General features: G+C 40.4%; 1 long non-coding RNA gene across 3 annotated transcripts in view; it reads left to right on the top strand.

The window, feature by feature from the left end:
* The window catches only part of LOC135966776 (uncharacterized), a 407,986-nt gene that overhangs the window by 268,124 nt on the left and 128,659 nt on the right, over positions 1-11,203 (top strand). The gene's annotated exons all lie outside the window — the stretch shown is intronic.

Genomic DNA, 11,203 nt, shown 5'->3' with positions numbered 1-11,203 from the left:
ACTACAGAGCTGGGAGAAGGCACAGAACAGGCTTCATTAACTCATATTGGGTCTCTATAAGACAGTGATCTTCAGAAGGTTTCAGTCTGGCGGTCTGGGTTACATAGAAATATCCCTGCATGTTTACAACTCTAGATCTCACAGCCTGCCCAAATCTCTGGGGAAGAGCAATATGGCAGCTATGGAGGAACTTCACTTTGCTGGGGGAGGAACTCTAACGAGCTTGGGATGTCATCATTGTTCCCAGAGTAGTTCACTTTAGTTCACCATAGTGAATCTTAGTATATACTTATTAATGTTTCATATAAAAATAATTTCCTTCTACCCAGAAGGTGCAAGTACAATTGATGCTTCAGGCCAGGTGCAGTGGCTCACACCTGTAATCCCAGCACTTTTGGAGGCTGAGGCAGGCAGATCACGAGGTCAGGAGTTCGAGACCAGCCTGGCCAATATGGTGAAATCCTGTCTCTACTAAATATACAAAAATTAGCCAATCTTGGTGATACGCACCTGTAGTCCCAGCTACTTGGGAGGCTGAGACAGGAGAATTGCTTGAACACGGGAGGCGGAGGTTGCAGTGAGCCAAGATTGCACCACTATACTCCAGCCTGGGTGACAGAGTGAGACTCTGTCTCAAAAAAAAAAAAAAAAAAATTTCAGAAATATGTAATGTGCTTCCAGCACACATATTTTCTGTGGCATTCATGATCTCATTTAAGAACAAAACTGATGGGTTTCCAGTACCTAGTAGGATAGCTTTAATAGGGCCATGGAGATGTAGGTCTTAACTTAAAGGAGCAATTGCAAAGGTGGAAAGTTTCTCCAGGCCAATGGAGTCAATCATGGCAGGTGTTAACACTGTACCCAGTAGTGCTACTGCTTCCTCCTAAATAGAAGACGTGTTCTAATGAGTTCTTTTAGAAGTTGTTCTAAGTTTGGGCAGAATTTTGAGATATTAAAAAGATGGCATGATTTTCCAAGTGTGCAGAAGTGTGATCTATGAACTATTCCAAAGGAAGCCTCAAAGAAGAGAGAATCTGGTCCTTGATGGGCATTCCTTTTCATCTCCCGTCACTCCCTTGCCCCCATGACCTGTGTTTCCTCGTCGTTGAACTGACTTCAATCTCCTGAACAACCTTAGACCTTTCATGACCCTGTTTTTTGTCTTTATGCCCATGCTCCTAGGTAATCAATCTTCAACTCGTTCTTTAAAACACTCTAAAATGTAACATTCTTTAAAACACTCTAAAATGTAACTCTACTAAACCTTGACTGTATGTCTTTTAATGCATGGTTATCATTTGGAAAAATCTCTATTTCCAGTTTAGACACTATGTTCTTGAAGATAAAAGATTAAGTCATTCATTTAGCTCAAAGAAAAGTCAAATAGATGTTATCTGTTCCAGGGAGGTAGCCCAGAATATATAAAGAGCTTATCCTATGAATTGGAAAGTATACACCTATTACTCGTTCATCACTTTTGTACCAAACCATATTTCCTTGTGGTATTTTATGAATGGAACTAGGCAGAGCCCGTGTGACCAGAAATAGGACCTCTAGCACCCCTTCTTCAGCAAAGCCCTGTAGCTCCTGTGACCTAGGCTGGATGCCACCAGTGCTATGTTGAGGGAATGTGGAGCTGCAGCTGAATCCTGTTGCTGGGGACTATCAAGACATCCATGTGTGTTCAGAGGGACACACTTCACCTGCAGAGGCCTCTGAACAGGAAGGAGCCCTTTCACTAACTTCCTCTGCAATCACACAGCGCTGGGAAGAATGAAGCAACAGGCACGATAATGTCTCCCAAAGATGTCTATGTCCTGATGCCTGGAAACTGTGAATATGTCACCTTTCATGGCAAAAGGGACTTTGCACATGTGGTTGAGTGAAAAAATCTTGAGATGGGGAGACTATCCTGGATTATCTGGGTGAGCCCAATGTGATCAGAAGTGTTCTTATAAGAGGAAGGCAGGAGGTCATGTAATAGTGAAATAGCAAAAGAATTAATATAACTAACTATTGTTGAAGGGGCCTTTAACTCATTTTATATGTAGGCTAAGATAATTTTGGAGTACTGAGATAATATATAAAAAACAATCACGAAGTTTTAAAAACTAACTCTGGGATTAAAAAAAGTTATGTTAACAACTATGTTTTTTGAAACATTTGTAAAACATTGTGACCTGGTCAAAGACAAAAACGTTCTTAACCTCCTCAGACCCTTGCTGGCTCTCAGATTGTCAGTCACCTCTCTATTGCCACCCTCTCTTCTTCCCCCTGCCCTGAACATAAAAAGAGCCTAAAATCTGTGGTGACTTGAGATGGTACTTTAGGATGCTAGTATGGCATCTTCTTGGTTTGTTTGCTCTCTTAAAAAATCTGCTTTTCCTTCCACCAGCTCTTGTCTCTCATGTTTCTCTTTCGAGTGGCGGGCAGCTGAATCTGGATTTGGTTAAAACTATGGAGCCCAACATGGGACTGTGTGCCTCAGATGGTCTATCGTTCCTGGTTTCCAATGGATGGAGCAATTGGCTCTAGCAGCACAGCAGGGCTGCTACCTGGCAGAGCTACATTACCAGGCAGAGCAACAACCACTCGTTGAGTGCCATCTGCTTGTGGCTAGCTGATCTCATGACTAGGATTCCAGGGATGTCCCAGCAACTGTTGAGAATACTTTTGTCTTGGGGATCCTCCCTTCTCTCCTGGGTGTAACATCAGCTACCTACAATGCTTCACAGGTGCAAGGAGAAGCAGTGTCTGGGGGAGTCAGTGGACTCCAGGACTGGGTAAGTTGCTCCAGTTTGTGTAACCAGGAACTCCCTTCCCCTCCATGTGGGCTTTTCCTCTGAAGAAGCCACTTTGTTTTTGTCTTTGATTGGCATACCCTGTTGGATAGGGAAATAGTTGCTGGACTGTTACCCAATGTGAGAACTGGTTTGTTTTCATTTGTCTGCCAGTTATTTTCATGCACTCTTGCTTACGTGTTTAAAAACATGAGAAAGTTCAAAGGCAAGCCAGGTTGTCTGAGACTCCAGCTGGTTACATATTATGGCCCATTTTTATACACATTTTGAACTGCTGGACAAATTACAGCAAGAAAACTTCAGAGCTCAAATGGTTAACCTACAACTATAGAGTTAAACAGAGTCTTCTAAAACTCTCTATTTCTTTCTTTATTGTTTTTCCTTCCTGCTTTGAATCTACTGCTATTAAACTCCTGGTGTTGAGATAAAACTCCCTTTTTATAATACCACCAATTCAAGGTTGTTTGGAGATTTCGTTTTTCTTATACAGTTCAACCAGTTCTGTAGACAATAAGCACTCATTTAAAACAAAAGGTAGATAATAAACACTCATTTTAAACAAAAATAGAAGGGTAAAAACTTTTTTTAAAAAAAATCAAATTGCCATAAAAACTACTTTAGCCAAAATTTTTGTTCACAGTCTTCACTGAATTGCCTATTGACAGATCCCAATTTTATCAAAAATAATTTGGATCTAGCTATCTTTTGTAGGCCAGTGATTTTTGTGATGCTGTCTCATGGCAAGAGTTCCAAGGTAAAAGCTGGTAAATCTTTGTGTGTACGTACATGTTTAAATATGTTTAAACTTTGGCTCCTATAAGTCTTCCCTCTCGTTCTAACTTGTGGCCTGATGCTAAAATGTTTTATCTTAAAGGTCTAAAACACCAATATTTTCCTCCAGTAGAACATGATTCTGTACTCTTGGCTTTTCTTAATATGTCTACATTTTTCAATATAATCTAATAACTTCTTAGGCAATTTCTAAGAGTAATGTATCTCCCTCCTATATTCACAACTTTAAACACATTCTTCCTGAGTCTGATTAAACTCAAGTACTCTTTATCATCAGGTTTGAATTCCCAGTTATCTAAATCAACTTCCCATAAAATAGAACAGTCACACTTCAAAAGGTTTTTCTTTGCCTCTTTGATAACTGGCTTGAAAAGCAAAATTTTGTGTTTTATCAAGATAATTTTTATATTATCTTTATTTAGTTTTTGACTACTTAAAAACCTGAGATTTAAAATAATTAAGATTTTCACATTTGTTTAACCTTCTGTATGCCTTTGTGGTCTTTTAATTATCACTCTTTGTTAAATAAATGACTGTCATTTTATAATAACCTGTAATTCTGTTTCAACCAAATGGTTTGAGCCTTTTAACATCTTTAATAAATGTCCTCAAAATCAAAATTCTAAACTAAGTCTCTGACCTAGACTTATTACTGGGGACTTTTCAAAGCTATAAAAATTAGTCACTGCAAGCTTGTAAAATCTTTTTACAACTTCCAGTCAGATCATAGACTCTGGTATCATTACCTCCAGCCACTTAGATGCGTCCTTATCAGGTGCTATTAACTAATCCTTGTGTTGTTAAGTTATAGGGTTTTGACTTCTGAGTTTATATTTCATCAAAAAAGTCACTAACTGGCTGGGCATGATGGCTCACACATGTAATCCCAGCATTTTGGGAGACCGAAGCAGGAGGATAACTTAAAGTCAGGAGTTTGAGACCAGCCATGGCCAACATGGTAAAATCCTGTCTCTACTAAAAATACAAAAATTAGCTGGGCATGGTGGCATGTGCCTGTAATTCCAGCCACTCAGGAGGCTTATGCAGGAGAATTGCTTGAACCCAGGAGGCAGAGGTTACAGTGAGCTGAGATCTTGCCACTGCACTCCAACTTGGGGGGCAGAGTGAGACTTCATCTCAAAAAAAAAAAAAAAGAAAAAAGAAAAAAGTCACCAATTGCTGCCAAATCTTAAATGTTGACACCGGTATCTGATACCAACTCAAGTTAACCAAAGCCTTGTCTTTGGAACTCCAGGGGAATAAAAACCTTTAAAACCTAGTTCCCCAGCCATGATGGGATGGGAAGTCAGACACACCTTGCTATGCCCCCTTCCTTTTATGGTTTAGACACAACAACTTACCAATATTAATATTAAATACAAATCATAAGACTGACAAAACAGACTCTTTCTAACAATGAAATTCCAAATTATAAACAAGACCTAAGGCCATCCCAGGCAAGAGTTAAGTCACACAATCCTACACTTACGAAGTAAACGATGTTCCACCTGCCACAGGTTTTTCTTTTTCTCTAACAGCCAAACACGGGCCTCAAAATAAACAATATTAAAGCAATTTAACTAAAGCTTTACCAGATACTGACTAACTGACCCCCAGCCCTTGTTACAACAGCCATAACTATGGCTTTAATTAGACAATAGACTGATTTCAGTAACTTTCTCCTAATAAAAAGACCACGGACCATAGACTAGTTCTGGTTGGTTCATAAAAATCATACATTTGCATGACTTTGAATCCTAATATAACATTTTACATATAGGACCTAATTGTAATATATTTAAATATTAGGTCTCCACCCTAATGTAAGCGTATTATTATCTACGTGTTTTTCAAAACACCTTCATAAATATTCATAAGTCCTCGTTAAATGTATATGGTTTAGCCAACCTGTCATCATAGTCCCGTAACAGCTCCATGTACAATTGACAGTGGGAAACACATTTATTAACTTCCTTTTTTTTTTTTTCTGACGGAGTTTTGCTTTTATTGCTCAGGCTGGAGTGCAGTGGCACAGTCTTAGCCTGCTGCAACCTTTGCCTCCTGGGTTCAAGCAATTCTCCTGCCTCAGCCTCTGGAGTAGCTGGGACTACAGGCGTGCGCCATGATGCCTGGCTAATTTTTTGTATTTTTAGTAGAGACGGGGTTTCACCGCATTGGCCAGGCTGGTCTTGAACTCCTGACCTCCGGTGATCCACCCTCCTTGGCTTCCCAAAGTGCTGGGATTACAGGGGTGAGCCATCGTGCTCAGCCAGCTTTCTTTCTATCTTTCTTCCCTTCTTTCCTTCTTTCTTTCTTTTTTTGAGACGGAGTCTCAATCTGTCCTCCAGGTCCAGGTTAGAGGGCAGTGGCGCAATCTCGGCTCACTGCCAGCTCACGCCCAGGTTCACGCCATTCTCCTGCCTCAGTCTCCCAAGTAGCTGGGACTACCGGCGTCCGCCACCACGCCCAGCTAATTTTTTGTATTTTTAGTAGAGACGGGGTTTCGCCGTGTTAGCCAGGATGGTCTCGATCCCATGACCTCGTGATCCACCCGCCTCGGCCTCCCAAAGTGCTAGGATTACAGGCATGAGCCACTGCACCCGGCCCCAACTTTCTTATAAATATGGGAGACATATAGTCTATAATTAACACCTGTTTATTCCCTAATTCAGAAAAGACTATGATAATTACAAAGATGTCAGGAGAAACTATGACTCACACCTTCCTACAGCCTTTAGATTGTCATTTTAATAACCACAATTGACAAAAAAACTTAAAAAAATTGCCAAAATGTTTTTTAAAAACTACTTTGACTTGAGGTAAGACATTGCTGATTCCCTGTTATATATTAAAATTAGTCCCCAAAGTAGAATCAAATTGAGCCCCTTTAAAATATTATATATGAACCATTCCAGGTTTCTGCCCTGATTAAAAAAAAATCAATTGATACTTTAAAAAATTAAACAATTGGCCAGGCACGGTGGCCCACACCTGTAATCCCAGCACTTTGGGAGGCCGAGCTGGGTGGATCACGAGGTCAGGAGATCGAAGCCATCCTGGCTAACACGGTGAAACCCCATCTCTACTAAAAATACAAAAATATTAGCTGGGCGTGGTGGCGGGTGCCTGCAGTCCCAGCTACTCAAGAGGCTGAGGCAGGAGAATGGCGTGAACCCAGGAGGTGGAGATTGCAGTGAGCTGAGATCACTTCACTGCACTCCAGCCTGAGCAACGGAGCAAGACTACGTCAAAAAAATAAAATAAAATAAAATAAACAATTACCAGATTGCGTAATATGTGGTACACTTGTCCTGTCACCTTTCTTACATCCATACACTCTAGTCCTGGAAATGTCTGGACCCGGGGCTTTCTGGCAAGTGACTGTGGACTGTATTAAAGACTGCGTGAAAAACATCTTGGTAAAAGAGTTAAGATTGTAGAGATAATATCCCTGAAGCACCTGTAAGACTTCCCGGTATAGAATGGATGGTCCCTGTGGACAAGAGTGTGACAAGGAGCTGGTGGGACAAGACCCAGACCAGACTCGCAATACAGTCAGATCCTGTGTGCAGAGGACGTGGTGACACTCCTCCATGTGGTTTGGGGCTAGAAATAGGTAGTCCTTGTTATGTAAAGTGGATTCAGCTGTTCTCAAGTTCTTGGTGGATTTGATTCATCGTTGCAGGAATATTCTCTTTAGATGTGAATCTTGGGCCAGCTGGCCTCCTACCTACTTTAGATTCTGGCGGCCAGGGCAGCCAAAAGTAGACCAGTTGCTTTCCACCTCCTTAAATAATTTGGTCCAAACAAGGCTGAAGTGTCTGACAATGGAGAGGAAAATTACTCCACTTCCCATCTAACTTCCGTTGAGAAAAGGAAATTCAGGAAGGGCATTAGTCATATGTTAACATGAATATTGGAAATCTGTGGTAATGGCTCCCATCCAGCAGAGACCCCATGGAAGGTTATACTGGATTTGACTTGCATGTCTGTTTCCACACATCTCCCCCCGTCCCCACTGCACAAACGAATGAAATTATTATGGGTTTATGTTTTATATTTTCAATTATTAATTATGAAATAAGGCACATATACCAAAAGAACAGTGAGAGATCTAACAGACACTTGTGTATATACCAGTAAAGTTCAGAAGCTGTTAACATTTTGCCTTATTTGGTTAAATAGACACAACACTACAGATAGCTAAAACCCTTTTGCCAATTGCTATCCCGTTTTCTTTCCCTAGAGTAAAAATTGTAATCATATAATAGATTGTAATCACAATTTAATACAAATTGATTGTGTGTCATCCTCATATTTTTATAATTTTAATTTATTTTTATTTATAATAAACAATTTCTATGAGTTAAAATTTGGACATAAAAATATTGTACACATCTTTTTGATTTTTTCACTTATATTTTTAAAGATTTATTAATTTAATTAATATCTGGTTAATATATTCGACCGTTTTGCTAAAATTACTTAATCTGAATCTAAACAGAAGAAACAATCATTTAAATCCAGAATGTGGAACATTCTACAAGGCAATTGGCCTGAATTCCTCAAAAAGGTTAATACCATGAAAAACCAAAAAAGGCTGGAGACTATTCTAGATGAAAAGAGACTAAAGAGAAATACTTTGAACGGATCCTTTTTTATTTTAAAGCTGTATGAGATACTGTTGAGACAGTTGGGGGAGTGTGACTGTTGACGATGTTTAGTGGGATTATGGTTACGTGAGAGAGTCCTTCATGGATTTAGTTCATTTATCCTAATCACTGTGCTGTGATTCGTTATATGATAAACTCAGTTCCTTTCCTCATTCCTTGGCTGATGTTTGTTGCTTGCATTGTTAAAATTCTCAACAGATTTGCCATATTGTCTGATACATTATTTAGTGGAGAAGGACATAGAACAGCCAAAATAATTATAAAATTGATCAATTTCTTCTTGTAATCTTCTCAATTTTTGCTCACTATAACTTTGAGTCTGTTAATGCATGCATACCAGTTCAGAAAAGTTTCCCCTGCTGGGTGAATTTTCCCTTTTAACATTATGAAATGCTATCTTTATTTCTAATATTGCTTTTGTGGTTAAAGTTTAATTGGTCTGATACCAAGAGAATGTCCTCATTCTTAGGAGGTAGTGGCCGAACTATGTTGTGGTAAAGTGTCACAGTGACCTTAACTTACATTTAAATAGCTCAGTGAAATACAGTACACTTATGTGTGTGTACATGCACATATGTATATACAGAACACACACATGCACATATGCATATACAATGCATATACATGTGACTATGCATATACAGGTCCTATGCACGCATTTGTGCATTTACAGGGCCTGTACACATGCCTATGCATGTACAGTACATATACACCCACATATGCTTACATTTGGGGGAGTGTACATGCAGCAAAATTGAGTTGAAAATGCAGCAAAATTGAGTTGAAAATGCAGCAAAATTAAGTTGGCAATTCTAGAAGAGGATTCGAATGTATTTTTTGCACACTTTTTCAACTTTTCTGTAGGTTTAAAATTCTCTTGAGAGAAAAATGTCTCATTCATTTGTCAGACTGCTTATGTAATGCGATGTGGGTGGCCAATGCGCGTGACATCCAGCTTCTGATTTCATAATCACAGTGAGCATTGTTCTCCTTCCTCCTATACCTATGCCAAGCAGGGGAACTGTCTTCTGCACTTCTTCTCAGGGTGTGCTTTCTCTGGATTTGGTCTTGTCTCAGAACCCCCTCCTGTGGTCTTGGAATTTGTGTGCTGGCCCCCAGCCCCTCTGGCTGCTGGAAAGAGAGCCCTCCCGTACCTCAGAGGAGCTTTCATTTCTCTTTCATTTTTCTGGATTTCCCTTACAGTTTTGCCAGTTCAGCAACACAGTTAAGAAGATATACTTTAGACCATATTTTATCCAGCTTTCGAGAAAGACGTTCTGCAGCTATAGGGTTGCAGAGGATATTTCCTCTTCCATACTAATGATTCCCTTTTCTGTTATGTCTAATCTATAGTTTGAAATATTAATGGCTATGTATTCATACTCTGTTACCTGAAGTTGTGGGAGGTTTTAATATGCTGCTAAGGCTTTCTGCTCATTCCTTCTGAGTGGGGTTTCCATTTTGGATGATGAGTGTACTTTCTGGAAGGATGTTCATCACAAACCTCTGCAGCCTGGTTGAGGGCTTCTCTCTCCAGAGAAGTTCTGAACCTGCCCCTGCCAGGTGGTCCAGAATATTACTAACTTGTGATTTATTTTTATGTTCATTTATTGTCTTGGCGGTGGGCAAGTGAGTTGCATACTTTGCTCTGTTGCACAGGCCCACACTTGCAAATCCCAAGGGAAGCTTCCCGTTCACCCACAGCCCAGGATGGCCCTGTCGAGCTTCTCCACTGTCTCCCTGATGATGAACAGTCCCCTCCAGAGCCCTTTGAAAAATCCTAGCTAGGATTAGGGCTGTGCAATTCTACCTCCCTTCCTCAGACTCTCCTCTCCTGACCTTCCAGGGGTGAAAATGTAGCAATGGGCACTACCATTCCCTGCAACCCTGATTGCCATGCTGAAACTACCTTTGCAAAGTTAAAAACTGAAGAAATTATGACAGCGAAAGACATCAGAACTAACTGACTCCATCTTGCTTCTAACCTTTAAGCTGTCCTTGTTTATTCCTGGGCATAGGCCGAACTAACTTTGGGAAGGAATTTAGTGGTTTGACTGAAAAAAGTTGCTGACAGCCCTCTCCTGCAAAGATCGCCTTCTTGCTGGGGACCAGTCTGCTTTTGCAGGACCAACAAATTAGCTACAAGATTAGAAATTAGTTTAGCAGTCGTGCAGCCTCTGGCTCCAAGAGTCTGAACCTCCCCAAATTGTTCCAGGGGATAACATCACTATTGGAAAACCTAAGATCAGCGCTCGAGATATTTTGCAGACCCTGCACTCGATGGATCAACTGACACCACCCAGACCCTGGTAATCTGGCTCAGCTAGTTCTGTCATTCCACCCAGGAACAAAAGACAGCAAGAGAAACTGACTTTGACCCCCTATGATTCCATCTCCAGTCTGACCAATCAGCACTCTCCATTTCCCAAGCCCCTACCCTACCAATTTATCTTTAAAAACTCTGATCCCCGAATGCTGGGGAGACTGATTTGAGTATAAAAAATCTCCAGTCTCCCACACAGCCAGCTCTGCATGAATTACTCTTTCTCCATTGCAATTCCCATGTCTTGATAAATCAGCTCTCTCTAGGCAGCGGGCAAGGTGAACCCACCGGGCGGTTACCATGCTGGGCCTTGGGCTGTAGTCCCTTCTTTCAGGGCACCATGCAATGTCCTTTACTCCCTCCATGCTCAGCTCCACATTTAAAAAGAAAAGGAGAGGTTGTATTTATCTAGAAATCCTTGTGTTTATATTGGGAGGGTTTTCAAGAAACCTGATGTGTTTTGTTACCAGTACTGGAAGTTTTTTAATCTATTATTTTTGGCTTAAGTAAAAAAGGTACTTATTCTGTAAACTGGCAGAAAGAATCTCCCTGGATACATGTTTTAAACTTTTTAAAGTTCTTACACCTAGACTGGAAATAAAAACATTTAC

Source organism: Macaca fascicularis, chromosome 13 (assembly GCF_037993035.2).
Source record: "Macaca fascicularis isolate 582-1 chromosome 13, T2T-MFA8v1.1".
Taxonomy (NCBI): domain Eukaryota; kingdom Metazoa; phylum Chordata; class Mammalia; order Primates; family Cercopithecidae; genus Macaca; species Macaca fascicularis.
This window is presented reverse-complemented; position numbering and strand designations above follow the sequence as displayed.